Source organism: Leopardus geoffroyi, chromosome A3 (assembly GCF_018350155.1).
Source record: "Leopardus geoffroyi isolate Oge1 chromosome A3, O.geoffroyi_Oge1_pat1.0, whole genome shotgun sequence".
Lineage (NCBI taxonomy): Eukaryota > Metazoa > Chordata > Mammalia > Carnivora > Felidae > Leopardus > Leopardus geoffroyi.
Genome location: NC_059336.1, coordinates 36617304 through 36641479, shown reverse-complemented (window position 1 = coordinate 36641479; position 24176 = coordinate 36617304). Strand labels below are relative to the sequence as shown.

The window sequence follows — 24176 nt, the reverse complement described above, 5'->3', positions numbered from 1 at the left end:
ACAGAAGGAAAAAATGATGGAAAATCTAAAGGTCTGAGAATTACTGAATTTGATAATATATACATCTTTTTATGCTAAAGTTTTACAATTCCACAAGTTATGAAATTTAGAAGACCAGAATGTGTCAGGGTCAATTGCTTGAAGAAAATCTGCCTCTAATTGAACTGTGAGAGAGAGAATTCATTTGAATTTCTTACAACCTCCTGTTCACACCCAGGATGTGGGATCAGCTAACACTTCCATGAGAGACATTGGTTGCTTGAAATGAATGTGCTTCTTATATTTCCTACTTGTGAGGATATACACATATGTGTGTATCACTAATGCATCTCATTCTAGATAACATATGAAGATGATAATCCAAATTATCCATACTCATTCTACCCTAGATTGGCCTGACACCTAACCTTCCATGGCTCACAGCTAGAGTGTTCACAGATTAAAATTTTCATTTCAATGCTCCTGAAATCTTCAGGAGATAAAACTGTTGCTAGGAATGCAGAAAATAACACATGTTGTATTCTGTGAGACTGTTCAAATATAACCTTCATCACTGTGCCTCCTTGTTAATCTTTTCAAATAATGACATATACCTAACTTGGCAATGTCCCCACCCCGAAATGAAAGTAGAATAGTATATTTGAATTTGAAAACAAATTCCCTGGCTAAGATTAGCCTCAGAAATTATTTATCATCCTTGATCCCTATGCTTAAAAACATGGTTTTAAGGAAGGGTACATGTTGTTTTTAGCAAGGATACTTTCTTCTCCTGTACTCTTATAATGGTAGGAACAGATGAGAGATAGCACTGTGAGTTCTGGCTGTGTCTCTGCCACTCACCAAATTGCCTCCATTTTTTCAGTTGTAAGTAGAAGAGATTGGGCAAGGAAGCATTCTTAAATATTGTACTGTGGACCTTTGTAACAATCCAATGAAGCTTATGACCTCTTTTTAAAATAATTTTAAATGGATGAAAAAAATACATACAATTATAAGGAACTGAATTACATAAAATACAGTATTCAAAATAATTTTAAACATAAATATACTAATATATGTATTTTAATAACACTAAATCCCTAGCAGTAAATCTAATAATCACCATAATTTCAAAAAAGCGATTACCATAAATCATACCTGTAACATTTACAATGTGATATGAAGACATCTTTGATTTCTACTGTGTCAGAATCATGGGTACAGGTGATGCCCCTGTAGTTTGTTGCTCACAGCTGAAATGAAAAGAAATAGTACATTTCAATTAGAGATTAGTTAAAACAAAAATGCAATTGTTTCCCCATCCAAGTTCTCAGATCCCCTGTATTCTTTCCAAGGATTCCTCAGTTATGAACCTCTGGACCAGATGACCTCCAGGTTCTCTTCTGGCCTCAGGAATCTCTCATTTCTGTAATCTTCTCCAGCCAGCCACCTTGAGGGGGACCCTAGTCAACCATGCATATATGTGTGTGCACCTCTCTGGGGACTCAAGTTTAACGAGATATCAAAATATTTCATTTGCAAGTCTTGGCTGCTGTACAGCACTTAGCAAAGCAGAGCCAGTTTTCCTAGTTGAGATTGGTCAACATCAGGTTCATTTGTCTAGCATTTCACAAAATATTTTCCCACATTTGTCCAACTGCAGTTTGAAGGCTGTAACTGACAATATAAATGTGCCCTAAGGTAGAAAGTCCGACCCCATTTCCCTGAGTGATCTCCAGGGTTGGCCATTACCATGCAGATGCCCGGAGTCAGGGGATCTCCACGGATCTGCTAATTATTCCCCAGACTTTTCCACCAGCAATAAAAATCCCATTTGTTGCTGCTTATTTGCAGAACAGCCCCCATTTCCACAGTGGTGGCATTAATTAGCAAAAACCTGTGAAAATTGGGACCAGCGTTTATAGGTTTGAAGGGGAGAGAAAGAAAGGACCTTGACTCACTTCTAAATATTCTTATAAATTCCCCCAAAGCAACCAGGAGCTAATAGCCCACTTGTCTTAGATGCTGTTATTTTTCATGTTGGTAGCCCTAAGTGGGAATTAATAGAGGCCCCAGGTTCTCCATTAAAGTAGTGGTTTTGGTGAATCCTGAATACAGAAAGATGGTGAATTTCTCAGATAATCAATCACCATTTCCTGATGATCTAGTGGCACCTCACACTGGGGCTGGAAGGATCCTAGATGCTCCATTCTTAAAGGGAAGACCCCTCCTCAGTGGGGTGCTCTAGAAACAAACCATTTCTCCAGGGTTCCAGGAGATATTCCAGATGATAATGCTGGGTTTGAGGATTGGAAGGTGATGAGAGGTGTCCCTGATCTTCAGCCTGAAATAATACACTATCTTTGACCTCAGGGACATCTGATACACCCACACACCAAGACTGAGGATGATGGAGGAGGAAGAATAAAATTGGGAATATTTTCATCAATGATTTTTATTGACTCTATGTTTTGGAGGTTTGTTTTCCTTTGTTTTTGTTTTTTAGTTAAGAAGCCCTATTTTGTATTTAACAGCTCATCCCCAAGGAGAAAATGGTGTGGCCTGCTCTTAAAAACCCTGGACTTAATCACTTTCTAAGCAAGCGTGACTCTAGATTTACTTCTGAAGGGTTAAACAAATGGATAAAGGGTAATAAATCTTCCCTCTTCACTTTCAATGAGTTTCAGAATGTTTTCCTCCCTAATTCCTACCCTGAGCCAACAATCACTGCTGACTTTAGCTAAGAATTCTGTTTTTTAATTTTTTTATAGCTGCAATGTGAGTTTCCCATGCAGTTTTTATTAACTCTGTTTCATTGCAAGCCCTTGCGAGCAAAAATGGCCCTTATTTTTATTTGGAGAAATCTATTTCAGTGACAATCTAGCCTCAGGGCAGCTATATGTCAATCTCTTTGCTTTTTTTCCTGTTGAAACAAGCATGGGAAAGTTGCAAGACAAATGCCACACAGGGCAGGGCTGAAGGAAGCAGCATACCAACCTTCATCTTTGGCCAGCTGAAGACCAGAAAGCAAAAGGAAAGTGAATGAAGGGAAGGTCCAATTGTATAAGCTAGAAGAAAACTCCTGCATGTCTACCAGCTCTTATTCCCCAACAGATGGAAGGCCTTAAGTTCTCACCACTTATCAGCTTTTCCCAGAGATGACATTATGTGGGATTATGCTGGGAGGCTGGAGTATAATATTTACAATAAGAAGCATGTCTTCTTAAAAAGGCAATGGGAGTTAAGCGCCTGATGTTTCTAGGCTGCCACCCCAGGGCTTCCTGAACTCTCTCTTTGCTGTGGCCTCTGAGATAAAGCCAATTCCTTCACAGATAGGCACCTGGAAGTCTACAGTAGGAATTATGAGAGATCAAACCCCAGCACTTCAGCTATACAAAATGGCAGTATAGCAGCAGGGCCAGTCGGCAGGTGTGAACACCTGACGCTAGGTTCCCCAGACACACACAAGTTTGTCATCTGAGTCTCAGTTGCTTGACTGAAAACAGTATTTAAAATTTCATACCCTAAAGCTCAGTTCTAAAAACAAATGAGAAAATATTATAATAAGGGATAGGGAATATGAATGTCTTAGAATGATTCTGTCCCAGATCTCCACATCTTTACATTATTTCACTTAGTCTTCCCATCAATACTACCAAGTAGGCTTTATTTTCACCATCTTGTATATGAAGATGAGGTTGTCAAGAGAATTAGTGGCAAATAAACAGCAATATAAGTTATTATGTGCTTTCTTTATCTGAAATATTTAGGAAAAGAAACCCTTTATCTTTTTTTCCAAGAGAAAGTTGGAAGGAACCCTAGAGACCATCTGGTTTTACTTCTCATTTCATAGCTGATGGCTAATAGAAAAGGGACAAATCTGACCCATAATATGTTTTTGTAAATAAAGTTTTGTTGAAACATGGCCACACTTGTTCATTTGTATATTGTCTATGATTTTCTATTACAAAGGCAGAGTTGAGTAGCTTAAATGAAGATCACATGGCCCACAAAAAGGCCATGTGGGCCAACCCCTACCAGAGATGAATTTGAGAAAAATTGACATCTTTATATAGAGTTTTCCAATCCATGAGTATATTTGTCCATTTATTTAGGTCTTTTCTTCCTGCAATGTTTTATATTTTTTTAGTGTACATGTCTTACTGCATTTTTTGTTTGAAATAAATGTAAGTATGTGATGCTTTTTGATGTGTTGTAAATGGTATATTTAATTTTATTTGTCAATTGTTTGCAGTTGGGTATACAAATGTGATTTTGTTTATCAACCTTGAGTACTGAAACCTTGCTGAACTTACATATTAGTTCTAGAAGTTCTTTTGTAGATTCCTTAGGATTTTCTACATAGATAACAAAGCCATCTGTGAATAAGAAGTTGCATTTTCTTTATTTCAATCTTTATGCCTATTTTTCTCTTTCTCCTTTTATTGCATTGATATGACATCCACTACAATGGCAATGGAACTGGGAAGAGTGGATACCCTTGTCTTTTTCATGATTGTAGGGGGAAACACACTGAGTAGCCACCTGTAAGTATGGTGTTAGCTTGGATTTACTCTTTGTATTTGAAAGTCCTTCACTCTTCCATATCTTTGTAACTTTTGAAAGAATGATTTTTTGACAGAATGAATGAGTGAATAAAAACAAATCTAAAATGGAATTTTCACTAATTGAGTCCTGCCGCATGTTCAGATTGGCTAGCTGGCCTGCCTGATAGGGAAAGACAATTGGGGATCTGATAGAAAGTAGTACAAAAATCCCATTCCAGAACTGTTGATCTTTTGAGAGAAAGTCTTGAGTAAGAGTGGAAAATGGTACAACTGCTTTGAAACCCTGCTTGATGGTTTCTTATGAAGTCAAACATTTGCCTGCTCTCTGACCCAATGATTCCCTTCTGCATCTCTACATGGAAGAAATAAGTGTATATGCCAATAAAAGACTCATACATGAACTTTCATACTGTATTTATTTATAATGCCCCAACTTAGAGACAACCTAAATGTGCATCAGTAAGGAAAGGCTTTAAAAGTTGTGATATATTTTACAATGGACTACTACTCAGGAGTAAAAAGGAACTCCTCGCACATGAGGCTCTATGGATAAACCTGAAGATCATTGTACTACATGAAAGAAGCCAGACTCAAAAGAGTACATACTGTTTGGTTCCATTAACATGAAGTCTAGAATAGGTAAAACTAATCTATAGTGATAAAAATCAGAACAGTTGTTACCTTTACCTGAGCAAAGAGGTAGGGATTGACTGGAAAAGAACAGAAAGGGACTTTCTGGAAAAGTGAAAATGTTCCAAATCCTGATTGTGGTGGTGGGCCCATGGGGGTATGTATTTGTCAAAACTCAAGCTGTATATGTAAGATCTGTGCATTTCACAGAAAATAAATCAATCCTCAACAAAAAGGATTCCTGAACACCAACATTTTATACTTAAGCAAATCGAGGCCCAAAACAGTAAAATGGGTTTCACCAAGTTCCCCAGTCTGTCAGAACTGTGTTAGAACTTTGCACTTTGCTGCAGCTATGACTTAAATGCAGCCATTGCATCCAGCAGGCATTCAGTAAATGCTTTCACAGAATTTTTACTAGGATCAGGAGAAGGTAACTCCCTTTCAGGGTAGTAGTGAGCCGTTCAAAATATGTTATAAGAAATTCACTCATCTATACAAAATAAGATTTGTTGAATCATGAGGATTTTCTTTTCTTTTTTTTTACAACTAGATATTTTCCCTCCAGGTGAGAATATGCTTTGTTTCCCTGTGTTACACAGGGGACATTTAAGCAACTGAATTGAAATATCTGCCTTAATTTCTAATCCAGGAAAGACAATGTAACAGAGGGGAAAAAAACAGAGACCTGGGGCCAACTTATCCTAGCTTCTGAGCTAGAACATTTTGCTTAAAACCACTCCATATCTGTGGATCATAATTGCCTACTCTGCAAGCTTATTGTGGGAGCCTAAGACTGTGCCTAGCATAATGCTTGACACCTAACAGGATCTCAACAAACAAATGGTTTTGGTAATATTAGAGCTTGTCTTTTCTCTAGCCACATGGGACAACTGACCCTAAGCCCCATCACCCCCAACCCATCACCTCTGCCTCATTCCAAATCTATCCCTAAGTGAGATATTCAAAAGCAAATGAGGGCTGTCTTAAGCCAAAGCAATGAAGTCACATTCTGGTCCAGCTTTAACTCAGGCCATTAGGGAACTGAAGAAGAATGGTGTTTCAAGTATCAAGAGCAAGCAAACAAAAGAGGAGACGGGTAGCCTGAGCTCCAAACTTCCAACCTAGACCAAGCAACAATTCCAAAACAGCCTCAAACTGGGGCATAACGAACCATTATGTAACCAGAAGGCTCCTTTATTTATTCCATTGGCAAACATTTCCTGCTTGGTTTTGTATAAACATGGGTGCAGAATTTCCTAGCAGTCGTATCTTCTGTGGGGCCAGCTATCATTACCCTGTTTGGTCGGAAGATTGACCTCATTGTTTTAGCAGTTCGCTTCTTCCCCTCACACCAGACACTTTGGTGAACTAGCTCCATTTAGGGATGGAGGGTTAGGTTAAATGTTTCCGGATTAACAATATAACAAGGTTGAGTTGTCCCAAGAAGCATCAGCAATGTGAGAAAAAAAAAAAAATTTCCCCGGAAGACCTTGAAGCTCAAGTAGTTCCTCAGTTTTTCTGAGAGGTGGAAAGAATGCAAAGATATATAAGAGCTTAATCCAGGTGCGGTTCCGCCTTGGTAAGACTATGTGTACATGACAGAGCTTGGTATGTTCCAAAGGCTATTCTAAGAACTTCACAAATATTAGTGAATATACACAGTCCTATAAGAGACACATCACTTATCCCCCATTTTACATATGAGGAAATTGAGGCACAGAGAGGTAGAACAGATTGGAAATGTCTTCCATGCCACTCGAGGTCCCTGCCTTGCCAACTTGCTCCTAGTACATAACAATAAATGTGTATTGAGAATCACCATGTCCTGGGCTATGTCCTAGTGATTCAGAGTGAGATAGGACATAGATCCTGTTCTCTAGACCAGTTCACCACTAGCCACATTTAACTAACTAGAATTAAACAGAATTTAAAACCTATGTCTTCAGCTCCACTAGGTGCATTGAAAGTGCTGAATAACCACACATGGCTAATAGCTAGTGTGTCAAGCACTATAGGTAAAGAACATTTCTTTCCATCATTGCAGAAAGTTCTGTTAGAACCAATGTTTTAGACCTTTGCTACTCAGGGAGTCCTGAACCAGCAGTATCAATCAGTAGGAACTTACTAGAAATGCAATACCTCAGGCCCTGCCTCAGACCTACTGAGTCAGAATCTTCATTTTAATAAAATTCCCAAGAGATTCATGTGTACCTTAAAGTTTAAGAAGCATTTAAGTCTAGATAGAAACTTCTTTCTGCCTATAATTTCTATTTTACCAATAATCCCCTTAACTCTTTTTACTGCATATGCACACATACACCTCATTATTCTCATTCCCTGCTAAATTATTAACGGATAACTAAGATGTTTACAAAGAGAATGATTCCTGTCTCCCTAGAGCATGTGCCTTACATAAGTAATTTAAAGAACCCAAACTGTTTAAATTGAAGGAACAAAAAGATAATGTTGGAGTGACAGGCAGTGGGTTCTGTCTGATATTCCCTCAAACTCCTAAGTATAAAGAGAGTCTGGGAAGAAAAGCTTAGGATGAAGCAGTGTAGAGAACCTAAGCCTGATTATCACAACCATGTGCGTGCCAGTTTTGGATCTCTTCTAAGTAACTGAATAGCCATGGGAAAATTACTAAAACCTCTAGGTTTTAGTTCCTCATATAAAATGAAGGGGATTGTGATGGTCATTTCCAGCCCAAAAACTCTTTATTCCTATGGAGCTGGTGGATAAAAGAAGCAAAAGGAGGAAGAACTGGTCCTTAGAGGTGGGGTGTCAGCCCTGGATAATGATGAGGGAAGGATTATTTTACTCACATAAAAAGGAATCTCACTGTAAAGAATCTTCCTTCCCAAGCAGAATTCAGCATGAAGTAGAGTCATCACAGACCTCGTATCCAAAGGGTCATTTGAGGCAATTATAAAGTATCTCCTACAGCTAAAGTGATTTCCTTAATGATCTCCACCCCTTTCTATAGCCATGCCCACTACCATGTGACCTTGGGGCTCCTCCCACAAGAGGTGTGGTCTTCCCCTCCCCTTCCCATTTTAGTTCCACCATGAAATTTTGTAGTGTTCTCCTCTGACTCTAGGAATGGCCTCATGACTTGGTTTAGCCAATAGAAAGTGGTGAAATGATGGTGTACCAATTCCAAACCTAAACTTTAAAATAAATGCCTGGAGTGTCTCCACCCACTTTCTTGAGCCTCTACTATCACCCAGCAAGCTCAAGCTAGTCTGCTGCAGGATGAAAGACACAAGAAGAGCTGAGTGTTTGCAGTTGACCCAGCAAAGGTCATCCTAGATTAGCCAACAGCCAGCTGACATCCAGGCATGTGAGTGAGTCCAGCCAAGATCAGAAGAGGTGGCTGGCTTACCAACAGCTGACCATAGATACATGAGCCATAAATGTTTAATTTTGCATGCCACTGAAGTTTTGTGTTGTCACACTGCATCATTGTGCTAAGAGATAACAGGCATACTTCCCCATCATGTTTTCATAAAAACAGAATAGAGATTTGTGAATAAAATTATCATCATAGCAGCTAAACTCTTTTCATCCATTTCTAATTTAATGCTCACAACTGTCTTATGAAGTGGCCTCTTAAAAATGAAGAAATTAAGACTCATAGAGGTTAAATTATTTGCCCATAATCACATGCACTGTAAGTGTGTAAACCAGTACTTGAAACAACTTGTTCAACTCCAACTCTGACCCAAATTTTTAAGCCCCAGTGCTATCTAAACACTATAACTGCATGGAAAGCCACTGGCCTGAGAATCTGGGTTCTACCCCAGTACTTTGTACTAAAGAGTTGGGTGAGTTTGAACAAGTCATGGCTTTCCATGTATCAGTTTCCTCAACTATAACAAGAGGAAGGTGAACACATTGATTTGTATTTTTCCTCTATTATTTTCCTCTATTGTGTTTTTCCTCTATTATTTTCCTCTATTATACCATAAGATTATAAGCCCAGTTCTCTAAGTGTAAGTCTCTTCTGCCTCGAATGGTAGAGGCATATCTTAGAGATTGTATGGTATCATTCTTAATACACTTGAACACAAATCCACACTAGGGTTCTGCTGTAATCTCCTCCCTAGCCTGTTTGAAGTTAGATGAACTGAGTTGGAAACTCAAGAGTGAACATAGGTTCTGGAGTATTATCAAAGGCCCAAAGCCATTGTCATCTGATGGGTCTTGCTACCATCATGACTCTCTCTCTTTTTTTTTAACGTTTATTTATTTTTTGAGAGACCTAGAGAGACAGAGAACAATCAGGGGAGGGACAGAGAGAGAGGGAGACACAGAATCCAAAGAGCTCCAGGCTCTAAGCTGTCAGCACAGAGCCCGACGTGGGGCTCGAACCCATGAACCATGAGATCATGACCTCAGCCAAAGTCAGTTGCTTAACCAACTGAGCCATCCAGGCACCCCCATCATGACTCTCTCTTAAAGCTTATGACAAGCTGGGGAGAGTGGTGGTCGTGGATAGCCCACTGGGAAGCAGTAGAGGTAGACAATAAAAGGGCTGAGATAGCAAAACCATATATATACACAAATATTGGTAACTAGCACAAATAATAATAACCAACATTTATAAAATATGTACAATGAGCTAGGTTGTTGTGGCTGACCTGGAGATGCACCACACAGACCACTTTTCAGGAAGGGCAGGCTATTTACCTGCGGGTAGGCCTTCTACCCAGAGCTTCCAGGGTCAGCCTCAGCCACACAGTCCCCAGGCCTAAGCCTTTCTTGGGGCAGCTGACATCAAATGACTGATCTATAAAGAAATTTAAAGGATTGGTCATCTTGACCCAACTCAGGAGAGCTCTGGAAGGCTATTGTAGCTCCAGAGTTCATACCTTGTTGGCTGAGGCTTCGTCAGACCTGCACCACAGTTTAACCTCTTCTTTGTCCCAATTGTACTCCCTAGTCCTTCCTTTCACAGGCGTTAATCTTTTTTTTTCCTTCAAAGTAGGCTCCTCACCCAACATGGGGCTCAAACTCACAACCCCAATATCAAGAGTCGCATGTTGTACTGGCTGAGCCAGCCAGGCACCCCCACAGGTGTTAATCTCAATAAACATCTTGCATTTCAAACTCTGCCTCATTGCTTCCAAGACCCTAAGAAATTCATTATAAGAGTATGTGGTTATATGCGGCTCCTGGGTGGCTCAGTCCGCTGAGTGTCCAACTCTTGATTTTGGCTCACATTAGAATCCCAGGGTCATACGGAGCCTACTTAAGATTCATTCATATTCTCTCTCTCTCTCTCTCTCTCTCTCTCTCTCTCTCTCATCTATCTCTCTCTGTCCCTGCCCCCTTTCTCTTCCCATGCTCCTCTCCCCAGGTTCCCCTTTCTCCTGCCCTCTCTCTCTGAAAAAATTAATAATAAAAAAGAATCTGTGGTTATAGTAAGCGCTGAGGTCAATTTATTTACTAAATGAAAGCCTCATTTTATTTTTTAAAATATAAATAATAGAAAAGATAGAGAAAGGGAGGGAAGGAGGGAGGAAATTAACAGAAGTAATGCACTCCCCAAGATTTACAGCTCACTACCACAGACCCCAAGAAAATAGAATTTGTGACACCTTGGGACCATTATAGAAGTAGTAGTTGGGGCGCCTGGGTGGCGCAGTCGGTTAAGCGTCCGACTTCAGCCAGGTCACGATCTCGCGGTCCGTGAGTTCGAGCCCCGCGTCGGGCTCTGGGCTGATGCCTCAGAGCCTGGAGCCTGTTTCTGATTCTGTGTCTCCCTCTCTCTCTGCCCCTCCCCCGTTCATGCTCTGTCTCTCTCTGTCCCAAAAATAAATAAACGTTGAAAAAAAAAAAAAAAGTAGTAGTCAATGGTCAACTGAACACCAGCTTAGATGAGGAAGAGAGATATAGAAACTTCTCTCCAGGGGCACCTGGGTGGCTCAGTCGGTTAAGCATCCGACTTCAGCTCAGGTCATGATCTCGTGGTCCGTGAGTTCAAGCCCCGCGTCAGGCTCTGTGCTGACAGCTCAGAGCCTGGGGTCTGCTTTGGATTCTGTGTTTCCCTCTCTCTGCCCCTCCCCCATTCATGCTCTGTCTCTCTCTGTCTCAAAAATAAATAAAAAATTTAAAAAATATTAAAAAAAAAGAAACTTCTCTCCATTCTCATATTGCTAACAGTCTTTCAGGTTCTAACAGGAGTCAAAGAAGTAGGGCAATAAAGGAGAGACTCAGAGCAAGTTGGAACATGAATCTCAGCAAGGTTTGCATGGGTTTCCAGAAGTTCCTCTATTCTTTGTGCTCTTTAAGTTTATGACACTATTTTTATAAGAAATAATAAGGAATGCATATTGATCTTTTACTATGTGGCAAGCAAATGTGCTAAGAACTATACAGCATTATATCAGTGATCACTCACAAGAACCCTCGGATAGTGAGGTAGGAATAATTGTTCAACAACTACTCACTCTGCCTATTTCTTTCCATGGGGAAAGTATAATTACCCACCCCCTCAGGGTTGAACTTGGCCATATGACTTGTCTGACAACTGAAATATGAATGTATATAAGCAGAGGGTCTGACTGAAATTGTCAAATGGCTTGGCTCATCCTCTTGTGATCCTGACATCTCCTTCAGAGAACCACTTCTCTTTCAGCCTGGCACCTGTGGAATTGATCTAAACCAAACTGTTAGCCTAGAAGAAAGTTGCACTATTGACCTACAAACTCCTGAGAGAGAGAAAAAAATTCATTGTTATAAGCCACTGAGATCTGGGGAGAGCTATTTTTTACATAACATTGTTGTAGTAAAAGATGACTAATATAGACATGTTCTATACTTATTCCTATTTTCAGATGAGGAAATTCAGGTACAGAGAAGCTAAATGACTTGACCAAGGTCACATAGCTAAATTAGTGAAGAAGCTGGAATTTAAACCAAGCAATAAAACTCTAAAGCAGTGTCCTTAAGCCCTGTTTTATATTGTATATTCAGAGCTTGAGATAAATACTATAATTTCATTTGATGTGAAGCGCATAACTTTTTTTTTTTTTTTTTGGTTGTCAAATTGTTCTTTATTGAAATATTTTCCTTTGTAGCTCCTAATTAGCTGGGTATTCCACTGCACCACTATTGATGTCATTTATGATGTCATGACTGTGGTGGTCATGAACATTGCAGCCCACAGATTAGGCAGTCCTTAGGAACTTTTTAATGGTTCCAGAGAGCTCTCTGGATAAAGATTGGTGCCATATCTGTCAGTCAATGTTGACAATCTCATCAAAAGTGGTATTTCCACTGTGCTTAATGTTTTTCTGCTTCTTTCTGTCTGTTGGTGGTTTCTTGAGGGTTTTGATTATCAGGGCAGAGGCAGAAAGTACCACTGTTGTCTGTTCTGAATGGTCAGTTTCACTATGATTCTCAGACCCAATCACCTTGGTAATATCATCACCAACCTTTTTTGGAGACAGACCCAGGGGACCAATCTTTGGGGCCAAGGCAGAGAAGGAACCCACTGACTTCCCCATGGGTGCACCTCACATGCATAACTTTGAACTCATTGGGGTCAAACTTAGGCAGCCTGGTGGATAAACCTGGATTCGGGATGACCAAAGACAGTTGTACCTTCGCCTACTCTGAGCTGGAAGCCAAAAGAAGCTGAAGTATATAACTTCTATGTGTTAAGAGATCTTTGAATTCCACCTCAAACCAAAATTCAGTTATTTTTTTTCCTAGACCTTTTAAAGCATTCTTAAATGGCCAATGGCTATAAATGGGCCAGCATTTAACGTATGATTACTGTGAATATTGTAACCAAAGAAATGACACCAAAATGTTCAATTATTGCTTCAGAAAATATGCACATTATTTCTATTTTCAAGAGGTAATGAGTTATGATTGAAAAACAGGTGATTTTCTTATCAATGAAAAACTCAGGGCAGCTCCAACTTTAAGAGAGATGAAGAACAGGTTAGAACAGGCATATTTCTAAGCCTGTGTGCTTTAAGAGATTTAAGCCTTTAAGAGAAACATAAACAAGGAACTATAACTTGCATTTAATTAAACCTTTAAATAATTAATTATATGTTTCTTTTTAATTTTCAAAAGTAGCAATCACAGAAACCTTTCCTCTTGTTATTTCTCACTTACAATCAAAAGTTTCCTATATGACACTAAAATGTATACAGTTTAGTCAAATGGTTAATGTGACACCCCCCCCCTTTTCTTCATTTATTGAATTTAGACTTCAAGAAATTCTTGAAACTTCCTGGGGAATTGCAAGACCCCAACAGAACTTCCATACACACCCTTCCTGAAGACAACTCCATCCATCATCCCCTGCCACTGTGACTGCTTTCACAGCCCTTAGAGAAGATAAACTTGTGACCCAAGCTGGGAAGTTGGGACTGACTCATGCTGAGAAGTTGAGCGGCATAAAGGGCATCTGGTACTTTAAATTTATTCCTTCAGACTTCCCACTGCCCTTACCAGAAGCTTACTGCCACAGAACACCAGGCTCTTTCAATTCAAACCACTTATACACCTAACTAGAGATGCATAACTATAAAAGTTCCAAACCATTAGTTTAGATTCTTTCCAGACCTCTTCAGAAGGTCTGCCCTAAAGACAGTGACATGCAATAAATGACCTCAAAGGTAACATGCCATAAAATATTTACTGGAAAGATCACCTAAGATGGGAGAGGAATAACAAAGAAAAGCATTTTAAGATCCTGCCTCTAATTCTCTGACAGGCATTTTGCCTCTTTTAGACGATGAGTGTCATGAACAAAATGGCAATATTAATACTATTCATTCCCCTTACCTCTGTGCTGGATGAACAAATTGTCCTATTGTGGCTCTTCAGAGGGTCTCCCATCATGACTTCCAAAACGTATCTGAAAAGATAAGAATACATGTTACAGCTACAAAGTAAAACAAAATGCCTGCCAGTTTTATATACTCAGTATGAGGTCTGTGGTAAGCCCAGCCCTGCACTATGCATGATGGGAAATGTATAATAACGATGAAGCTTTCATCCCTCCCTTCAAGATGCCCACAAGGCAGGTATTCATTCCACAAATAACTGTGAGCCACAAGCACAAAGTGTGTCCCAATCCCCAAGGAAGAATATGAGAACAAATAAATCAAGTACCCCAATTTCAAGGAATTCGCAGTCTACAAGGGGAGAGAAAACTGACACTAAATAATTCTAATACAAAACAGAAAATGACGTGTGCCTAAGAGAGACCCAGATAATGGACAATGAGGGCTTAAGGAGAAATTACTTAGTAAGGGTGGGGGGCAAGGGTTGGATTGAGGAGGAACTCTCCACTGAGGAAGCTTTTGAGGTGGGTCTTTGAAGACAAGATTTGGATGTATGCAAAGGAAGGGAAGGCACTCGTTTAGAATTTCATTCAGATGAGTGAAGGACACAGAGTGAGAGTTTACGGAAATAACAGTACCCTTGGACTCAACTGTAGGGGACATGGTTAGCACTAATGGGAAATAAGATGGAAACAAGTAAGTTGAGAGGAAATTTCAAAGGGCCATGGCTGTGAGGCTCGGGAGCTGGAAGTTATTCAAAATCTCTTCTGCTGAGTTCTGGGTGTTGTGAAGACAGAATGGGCAATGATCCAAAATACTCTCCTGTGTGACCAGAACTGCCTGCTTTTATCTAATTGACATACTGGAGTTTCTGGATAAGATTTCATTTGGGGGACCACAGATGAAACCACTGCTGTCAGCAAACTGAAACTGTGTAAGGTTTTTAAGAGGGTCAGGTGAGTCAGAAGATCAGATGCCAAATAGATGAATCTAATGGTAGCGGTGTGTATGATGGATTAGAGGGAGGAGAGTGTAAATCTGGGAGGATGAACTAAGAAATTTTTACAACATGTCCAGGTAAAGGACCTGAGGACCTGCAGCCAAGCACAGTGGTGTGGGAGAAGAGGCTGGACACTTAAAGAGCACAAAGAGGTCAACCTTCTGGGCCTTGAAAGCAAGGGAAATACACAAAGAAGTCAAGAATTTTGAGCCTGGAAGATGGGGTGCTGCCACTAGAAATAAAGAACACAGAACACAAGACAAGTTTGGAAAATGAGAAGCCACATTTAGTTTGGGAAATATCACGTTTGAGGTTCTGGCAAGATTTCCAGAGGGCAAATAGCTTGTGGGAATGTCTTGCAGTCTGTGGGGTGCGGGGCGGGGGGGGGGGGAATCTCACTGGATAAACGCATACATAAGAGATGAACACATTAAGCAGTTAATCATATACAGGGGGTATTTCTTTAATGAAGTGAAAAAGCTCATTACATACCAGACTCCATTTAACTATTTGCTTCCCTGGTTTATCTTCATGACCCCAAATATGTCAGGTAAACAAGATTTGATCCCAGACCTTCTGTTCTTCCTGCTCCTCATTCTACTCAGAGATTCATTTACTATCAACTTTAAAAATCAACATTCCATATATTTATTTCCAGCCCCAGAGCTCCAACTGCCTGCTAGAGATGATCACCTAGCTTGGGCGTCACAACGCAATCAAAGCAAAAATAAACTCACCTTTCCTCTCCTCTTTAACTGGTACTTCCTCCAAATGTTTCCTATTTCTTTGAACAGACACTTGAAGCTGAGACTCAGACTTTCCCTTGCTCATAGTGTTCTAGAATAGTACTTTTCCAGCATAATGTTCTCTGCTCAAAAGTCTTAGAGAACTCCTCAAGGTAGACAAAAATCAAAGCTAAGCTTCTCAACCCAGATTTTAAGGCCATCCATGGGTCTACCCCAAACTGCCTTTCCAGCCAGTTCCCACTGCCTCTATGCCCAAGCCTTCTCTGAAGAGACCATCCTGTACCTGACCCTCAAGCATGCCTACCTTGATTCCTTCCCACCTTCTCAAATGTGTTGGCATTCCTTCCTTCTGCCAGAGATCATTCCTCCCTCACCATTCTTCATCTGATGTGTACCCATCCTCCAAGCCTTGGCTAAAATCCCATCTCATCCTGAACTCCTTTCTTGTCCATTCCAGGCCAGAGGAGATGCTTCCTCTACATTCATTATATAAGGATTGTTTAATAGGATTGTTTAAAATTTTTTTAAAGTTCTCAATAAAGAATTATTATTATCAGGATATAAGTAGAATAAGATATAGCCCCTGACCTCAGGAGCTCAAAATCCAGTGGGAAAACAATGGGTTCGGGAAAGGGGACACAGTTAATAGGACAATTCTTCACTATCTCATCTGTTTTTCTAGGATGTAAGGCATGGTTCTTGTATATAATTGGAAGCCTTGGACAAAGTAAGTTTAATATTTTATTGAATAACTCTTTAGAAAGTATCTCTTCTCTCTCTCTCTCTCTCTTTCTCTCTCTCTCTCTCTTTGGGGTGCTTTTTACTTCTTCTAGGAGACAGTGTACTAAATAATTCTATTTTCACAAAATTAACATTTTAATTCCAACAATCAGAGATTTTTACTCATCTGACTGCATTTTTAAAAAACAGTATTATTGTTAATAGCCCAATATTTACCATCTTCAAGTGATAGGTTGTCATCTCTATGTGCCTACACATCAGACACACATACACACACACACACTCATCCCTAGATGTCCAGTGCATGTGTACTCAGAGACTTGACAAAAGCACTGAATCTAGGGAAGGAAAGTAGGAAGGAAGGAAGGAAGGAAGGAAGGAAGGAAGGAAGGAAGGAGAGGAATGCCAGTCTCAGCTCCACCTCTAGAAAAGGAATTGAATATATTAATTATCTTAGCCAAGCCTCACTCTACTCATTTGTGAAATGTATACATTAGATTGTGGCTCCCAGTTCTGGTTAATCATAGATACCCAATGAGAGAGATTTGTAAAAATTCATGTTCCTGGATTCCAATCTGGACCTACAGAATCAGAACTTCCAGGGGGAGAAGCCTGGAAATCTGTACCTTAAAAAATCATTCCTGGTGATTATGATAATCAAATTTGGGAATCCCTTTCTCAATTCTGATTCTTCTCACATTAAAGACACATTCCTCTCCAAAGAGCCTCCGACAACCTGGAGTTGGGGATCAGGGGCAGAAAGAGCATAACATTTCTAAGACAGAAGCTAAATAATGGATGGGCTCTCCTCCTTCCCATCTCCCTCCTTCCACAATTTCCTTTCACTTCTCAACTGTAGTTTCTGATCAACATAAATGTTTCAACCATTTATGATCCTTTCACAAGATGCCTAAGAGCAAAGAAAACACTTTGATTATTTTGATATCTCTTAAGGACTTAAAGCCAGCTTTGAACATGTGACACAAAATCTCCCTCATAAGATAATATTGTTGCAGTTGGTGAATTCGATTTAAATGAGATGCATATCTTCAATTGTTTCACTTACTTGACTGTGTTGTTGTTTTTTTTTTGTTTTTTTTTTCAACGTTTATTTATTTTTGGGACAGAGAGAGACAGAGCATGAATGGGGGAGGGGCAGAGAGAGAGGGAGACACAGAATCAGAAACAGGCTCCAGGCTCTGAGCCATCAGCCCAGAGCCTGACGCGGGGTTCGAACTCACGGACCGCGAGATCGTGACCTGGCTGAAGTCGGATGCTTAACCAACTGTGCCACCCAGGCACCCCGACTGTGTTGTTTTAAAATCTTGTTGAGTCCTCCCTGTTTACAGAAAGATACATTTAAGGAATTATGCTCAGCCTTACTGGCTTTGATGGAACCTCTTCTATAAAATGCCACTTTGTTAGGGCTTTCACTCGGTCAGCTTAAGAGAAAACTTCTTCCCACTCTCCCAGGGGAGTCCAGGGTTCTGCTTTGCAAAATCCAGAGTGCAAGTTTTTCTAGAAGAGAAAAACACCTACAAGAGCTTCATAGGCAGAAAAGTTTCCAAACTCCAAGCTAATTTCCAGGAAATGTGTTTGTTCACTAAACATGACCATGTACCCTGCCCCCTTATCATATGACTGGGTTCCTATATACAAACAAACAAAATCACCCAAATGCTCTGAAACTAACTTTTAAGAAGATGTTGTACTTCTTTCTCCTGGTTTGTAGCATAGGAAACCTGATCCCAAGGAGCCCTATTTTCTGGTTAAAGGCTCTCAGCTTCTGGAATCTGACAGACTGACTTCATCTTTTGCTGGCTACATGAACTTAGGCAAGGATCTCATGCTTTGTGTATCTCAGTTTATCTAATTGGATAATAATAATAACCTAAGAGGTTTCTATGAAATTTAAATTAGATGTATATGAAAGCCTGAAAATAAATCCTGCCACATAGTAAATACTTAATGAGCGCTAGCTATTATTTCTTCTTGCAGGACTTTAGCATTTGAGCCAAAATAAGTAAAAAGAGTTCCTATTAGCCATCTGTCCCACCACCTCAGCAGAGGCCCATTGTCTTCTCAAATTGTTTGGCTTTGTCTATACTAAGAAGCCTGTTCAACCAGGTTAACGACTGTTCAGGTCAGTAAATACTTCAGTTTCTTCCTCAAAGACAGACTTGAAAGAGCTCCTTCGGATGACTGTGACTCTTAATTGGACATAATTTTGTTTGCTCTTTCCTTGGTATCAAAAGGATAACATTAGCCAGGTTCCATGTGTTCCATTCCGATTTTCCATTGTGAAGCCATCTTTAATAACTCTTGTGCACCAATAACATCAGAACACCATTTCTTCAGCCTGTCCCCTACTGCTGCCATTCTGGAGGTAAGGGGCACACAATCCAATCTCAGTTGACCTCAGTGGTTAACATCAGATAGATACCCAACAAATACTTGAGTAATTAAAATCTGCCCTCCAAACCCTCCCCACTGAAGCACTCAGACTGTAGCATGGTACTCCAAAAAATTATCATTCTATCTAAGATTGTCCTGCAAAGGGCAGAAGAGTTGGAGAGGAAGGAAGAAAGGGTTGGGGTTGTAAATATTTTGCCATGAAAAGCCAGGGATTGTTATATCCACTGGAGGGGAGAACATGAGTATGAAGTAGTGGGTATTTAAATAGAATTCCAGCTGTTCTATGTCTAGATTCAAGTTTTTATTTGGCATGGATGAGAAAGCACAAAACCTTACACCATCTCCAGGAAAATGACAGAAGAAAGACCCAAGACTCTAGATGAGTTACTTGACAAGAGAGACTGACAAGTCAAATGGTCAGGTACAGTTAAACGGGCAAGGGGTTCCCTGCACCAAAAAGCTTTGAGCAACATCAGCTCTTTGGCCATAGGGAGTCATGTGCTCGTTTCCTACTGAGCAAGATGGTTCTGTGTTCAAAAAAGGCAATGGGAAACCAAATCACGCAGAGAGCCAGTTTGCTGGCAAAGCTTCCAGAAGGAAAGAAACTTATCACTAAGATGTCGAAACCTAAAATTTCATTGATTTAAAATGTGGGGTGTTGAGAGTAGGATGATGTTTACTAAAACATGATTTGGAGAGATGAACTTGATTTACTTTAGAGCCATGCATAATTAAGCTAAGACTGTAAGTTAATTTCCCTCAAATGTTGCATAATGTTTGAAGTATGTGGCAAAGAGTTAGCTCTTCATGGAGTTTTTTATTACATCCCGTTCGTTGGTTCACTAGAAACTCCGCCTGCTCCCAAACCTAATATCATGGTTAGAATTCTGATATTTAGAAATGTAATGAACCTTTAATATTTAGTTCATATCTGGGAGGAGGGGGAGACTGAACAGGTCTACACAGGAAAAATAGTATTAATTATTCCGAAAAAAATTCTCCATAATAGCTTAATCTGCTCTGTTTCCACATATTTGTAACTGATACAGCTTCAGGAAGTAAAGAAGTTACACCCATCCTAGTTTTAACTGAAAAAGCCCATGGAATTCTGGGAGTTGTCTCATCTTATCAGTGTTACTTTGGGGAACACAATAGCTTCTGGGTAATGCCAGTCATTCGGACATCAACCAAGTTGTTAATTCTTTACCCCAAGAAAGTGGTTTAATCAATATAAAAAATCTCCAATATAATGTATTCTATTATTCTAAAGACATAAAAAAAAGGGATGGCTTTTAAATTTCAAAACATCCCAAGAAGAACATCATTTACTATTAACAAAAGTGCTATAGGTGGCAAGCAAAATGACATATGAATGAAATTTTGTTTATGTAGAATTTGTTTATTGAGCACTTACTTTTTAGTCTGATTTATGGTGCAGGCAAGAGCACAGCTTCCTATGCCTGATCCTTTTTCTATTTGCTTTGTGTGTGTTTCTCCTGACCATCTCTGTCACCAGGGATGTGCCACCACAGGAAAACATGTGTGTTCTTGGCACAGCTGGCACATGGATAAAGAAGATATGGAAACTCAAGCAAAAGCAGAACAAAATTTTGCATGTAAAAACAAAATGAGTCATGGATATCACAAAAATATATTACTTAGAGAAGACAAAGGGTAAACTGATTGTAGATTTAAGAAAGAGCAGGGAAGAGAGGTGGTTAAAGAAACTGAGATTGGCTCCTCAGAGCAACTGAGTGATGTATGGAGTGTTATTACATCACGGTCCTCTCTCTCCAAGGAGAAAACAACCAAAAATTGGCTTTAACCCAGTCCATAAATATGTTAGTTTAGCTTTTAGGATGAATTCTTGGTGTATAAGTTGATAGGTATCATGTTAGGTTACAAAGAGAAATCTTGTATTCTCCCTCCCAAGAGACGCTGAGACAGACAAAGCCCAGTAACGGGCATAACCATTTCAAGGGGCCAATTCACCCAGAGCCAGAGGAACATACTAGAAGACTTCCTGGGGTCCCTACAGGCTCAAGGTTTTCTAATAATTCCTGTACAAGTGTCTGGCTCTGCCCTGAGTTCAGCAATTTTGGCAAATTCCAAATACTTTTCCTTTATACAAATGAGGTTAACAGCAAGAACAGATTTTACAAGGGCATTTTACAACCAATCAGCACCTCATGGGATGGGATAAATACCTGCTTTTTCCTTAATATGGTAAATGGCTGGACACAGTTTAAAATAGAGCTGGAGCTCGGTGCAATTAAAAGAAATGGTGGAAAAAAGCACCATGTAGAGGACAGCCATGTAGAATGTCAGCATTTCGGGAAGAGAGTTAGTGGACCTTGGGTTCACAGGGGAGTGTCACTGGATTCTTTAACCAAAGTCAATCTGCCACATTGAGGAAATGCAGGGTCAGGCTTAATGCTTTTGGTCCCAAGGGAAAATTGTCCAATTGCCAGAATGTGAAGAGAAAGAGAAGGGAAATTATCTCCTTTTCCATCAGTGCTATGAACAGTGACTGGGAAGAAAAGGATCTCATGCTAAGCCCTAAAAGAGAAAGCCTTCTGTCACCTGTCACCTGTCACTCTCCCAGTTGAGACTTGCTGCCACAATAGAGGCATGTATGGAAACCCAGACTCTTAATGAAAAAAAGATTTAGAAATTTTCAAATTCAAAGCATGCGCATGCACGCACGCGCGCACACACACACACACACACACACACACACAAAACACATCACAAAACATGACACCAGCAGCTGAAGGAGACCAAAAGCCCAAGACATCTTTTTTCCTCCTCCCACAAGAAAGTCACAATCCAGGCAAGAAAACCAGTTGAAGGGTAGCTCCATCTCAAGAACTCAAAATAGTTGCCCCAGTTTACCCTGCCCTGAAATGCAACCTCCTGCTTCCTCTCTAGGCAGGCCACTTCCCAAAGAGTCATCAGCATCCCTCTGTCAGGGAAGAGATCTCCGTAATTTGCCTTAATTACTGGGCTTCCATACGCTTTTGACTCCACCACAATTGGTCCTTAAAAATCTCACACTCATTTTCTGTCCTAAGCCATGGAATTTTTAAAGATAATTTAAATCAGAAAACATGGGTCCATATTACTTTACCAAATAAGTCACATTCATGGAAAATGAACCCCCTGCAAGAAAGCCCCAGGTTGTGCCTGGGTGTGTCACTAGTGTATTCTCTTATCTGTTTAAAAAAAAAAAAAAACTCCTTTTCTTTTGTTCTTTTGCTTCTTCTCCTGGTACTAAATGGAACAGTAGAGAGCTTTGTAATCCCCAACTTGAATGGAGAGCCCCTTATAAAACAATTCATATCATTTGAAAAAAAAAAAAAACCACAATGCTACCCACTGAAATAAAAATGGAAACTTTTTAAAGTGTTACTAAGCAAAGACAACAAAAGTGTCCCCTTTCAGAGTTGATAAGAGATCATGAGGTTGAAATTCTGCACAGCACTTTGAAAACTAGAAACTTTAGTCTTAGGACCTCATTCTTCTTTTAAAGCAAACAGTTTTAAAAGCTTGCTGGATCCAAAACCACCTCCATCCTATGCTATGTTTTTGATCTATGACACTCTGAAACGATTATTGCTATAATCAAATACACATTGATTATTTATAGCTCTCTATGCCATTTACACTTAAGAAAAATAATTCTTAAAACAGGTCACAATTAGAACAAAACAAAATGAACCAAACCTGCACAAAAGTTGTGTTCTTTAAAAACAACAAATAAAGAGAGGAACAATATTTTTGTTTGAAAGCTCACAAAATTGGAAACAAGGCAAGTCAATAAAATTTCTTCCAAACCACCTTCCCCTACCCCTGGCAAGCATTTTATGAGATAATGAAAACCTCTAACATTGAGTGATGTGATTAAGTAATAAAAGGCTGGATTTCCCTTCCTATGTAACCCCACAGGGTGCTTCTAGAGCACTGCAAAGGTCTGTATAAAGAGTTAACTGTGTGTTGGTGTAACACCAGATTACAGGTGTTTGTTAAGGGAGATCCCACTGAGACTTTTCTCTAGACTGGTTAAACAACAGCTCCATTCTCTCTCACTCTAATGGGCTGGTGAACAAGCCCTAGTCTTCCTAGAAGGCTCTGTGCACAGAGTACATGGGTGCCTTGCTTCAGCCTCAAGTCTGCAGGAAAAGCAAGCTAGCACACTTGAAATCTCATGAGTAGATGCAAAGGACCTTGCATGAAGGACCAACTTTCCCTCCACATGCTTCCCAAGAGACTGTGGGGCTCACCCACTGCTGTTTCACCAGTCCACTAAGACAAGATGTATGGCCAACCACCACCCCTGGGAATGCAACACTTAAAGTACAGTGAATGTGCTTCTTCCCGGGCTCAATCTCAATCTCTCCCTGTTGAGGAACAGTGCATAGCACACAAGCTTGACCCAGACTGCTGCTCTGCAAGTTCCTGATAAAAAACAGGTTAAGCCAGCCAATAAATCAACCCTCAAACCAGGGCTTCATCACCCTACACCCTGGATTTTGGGAGCTTTGCAGCCATCTGAAATTTCTTTAATGGGATTATCCCGATGGACACAGAATTCCTGGGTTCTGTCATCGTAAAAGGACTGCTTCCAACAATATTTATGAGAAGGTGTTTTCATGGCTCATCTTCATATTTTTCTTTCAATATTCAAACTGTTTGTATTCTAAATTCTTCTCCCATGAAAGCTCTCCACCAACAGATACATGCATATGTGTGTGTGGTAGGGAGGTTGGCTTTATTTTTCAAAATTTTTATTTTGAAATGATTTCAAATTTAGAGAAAAGTTGCAAATCTTAAATGTCATTGACACCAATTGAACAAATTTTAACATTGTGCTGTGTTGTCTCATACCTACCCACCCTGTATATTTCTGAACCATGGGACGGTAGGCTGCACATTTGATGCTTTACTCTGCAATACCTCCATGTCTATCTCCTAAGAATAAAGAGTGTCTTACATAATCACAGTAATCAAATTCAATCAATTTAACATTGATGTAATGCTTTGTTGTCTATCTAATATAGATTTCATCATGTGCCCTCACAATGACCTTTATAACAATTATTGTTCAGATAAAGGATCCAGTTCAGGATCACATGTTGCATTCAGTTGTCACGTGTCTATAGTCTCCTTGAACCTGGAAGCAATCCCTCAGCCTTTCACTTGTTTCATAGACTGTCCCTCAGTTTGGGCTTCTTTGATATTTCCTTGTGACTAAGTTCATGCATTGGGTTTGGGACTGCAA

At 39.9% G+C, this 24176-nt stretch overlaps 1 long non-coding RNA gene across 1 annotated transcript; it reads left to right on the top strand.

Annotated features, from left to right (window-relative positions):
* The first annotated feature begins 12429 nt into the window (after positions 1-12429).
* Positions 12430-21336, top strand: LOC123579664. Its single transcript, XR_006702880.1, has 3 exons — positions 12430-12504; positions 18751-18759; positions 21324-21336. It is a non-coding gene; the product is annotated as an uncharacterized LOC123579664 (long non-coding RNA).
* Positions 21337-24176: the final 2840 nt, after the last annotated feature.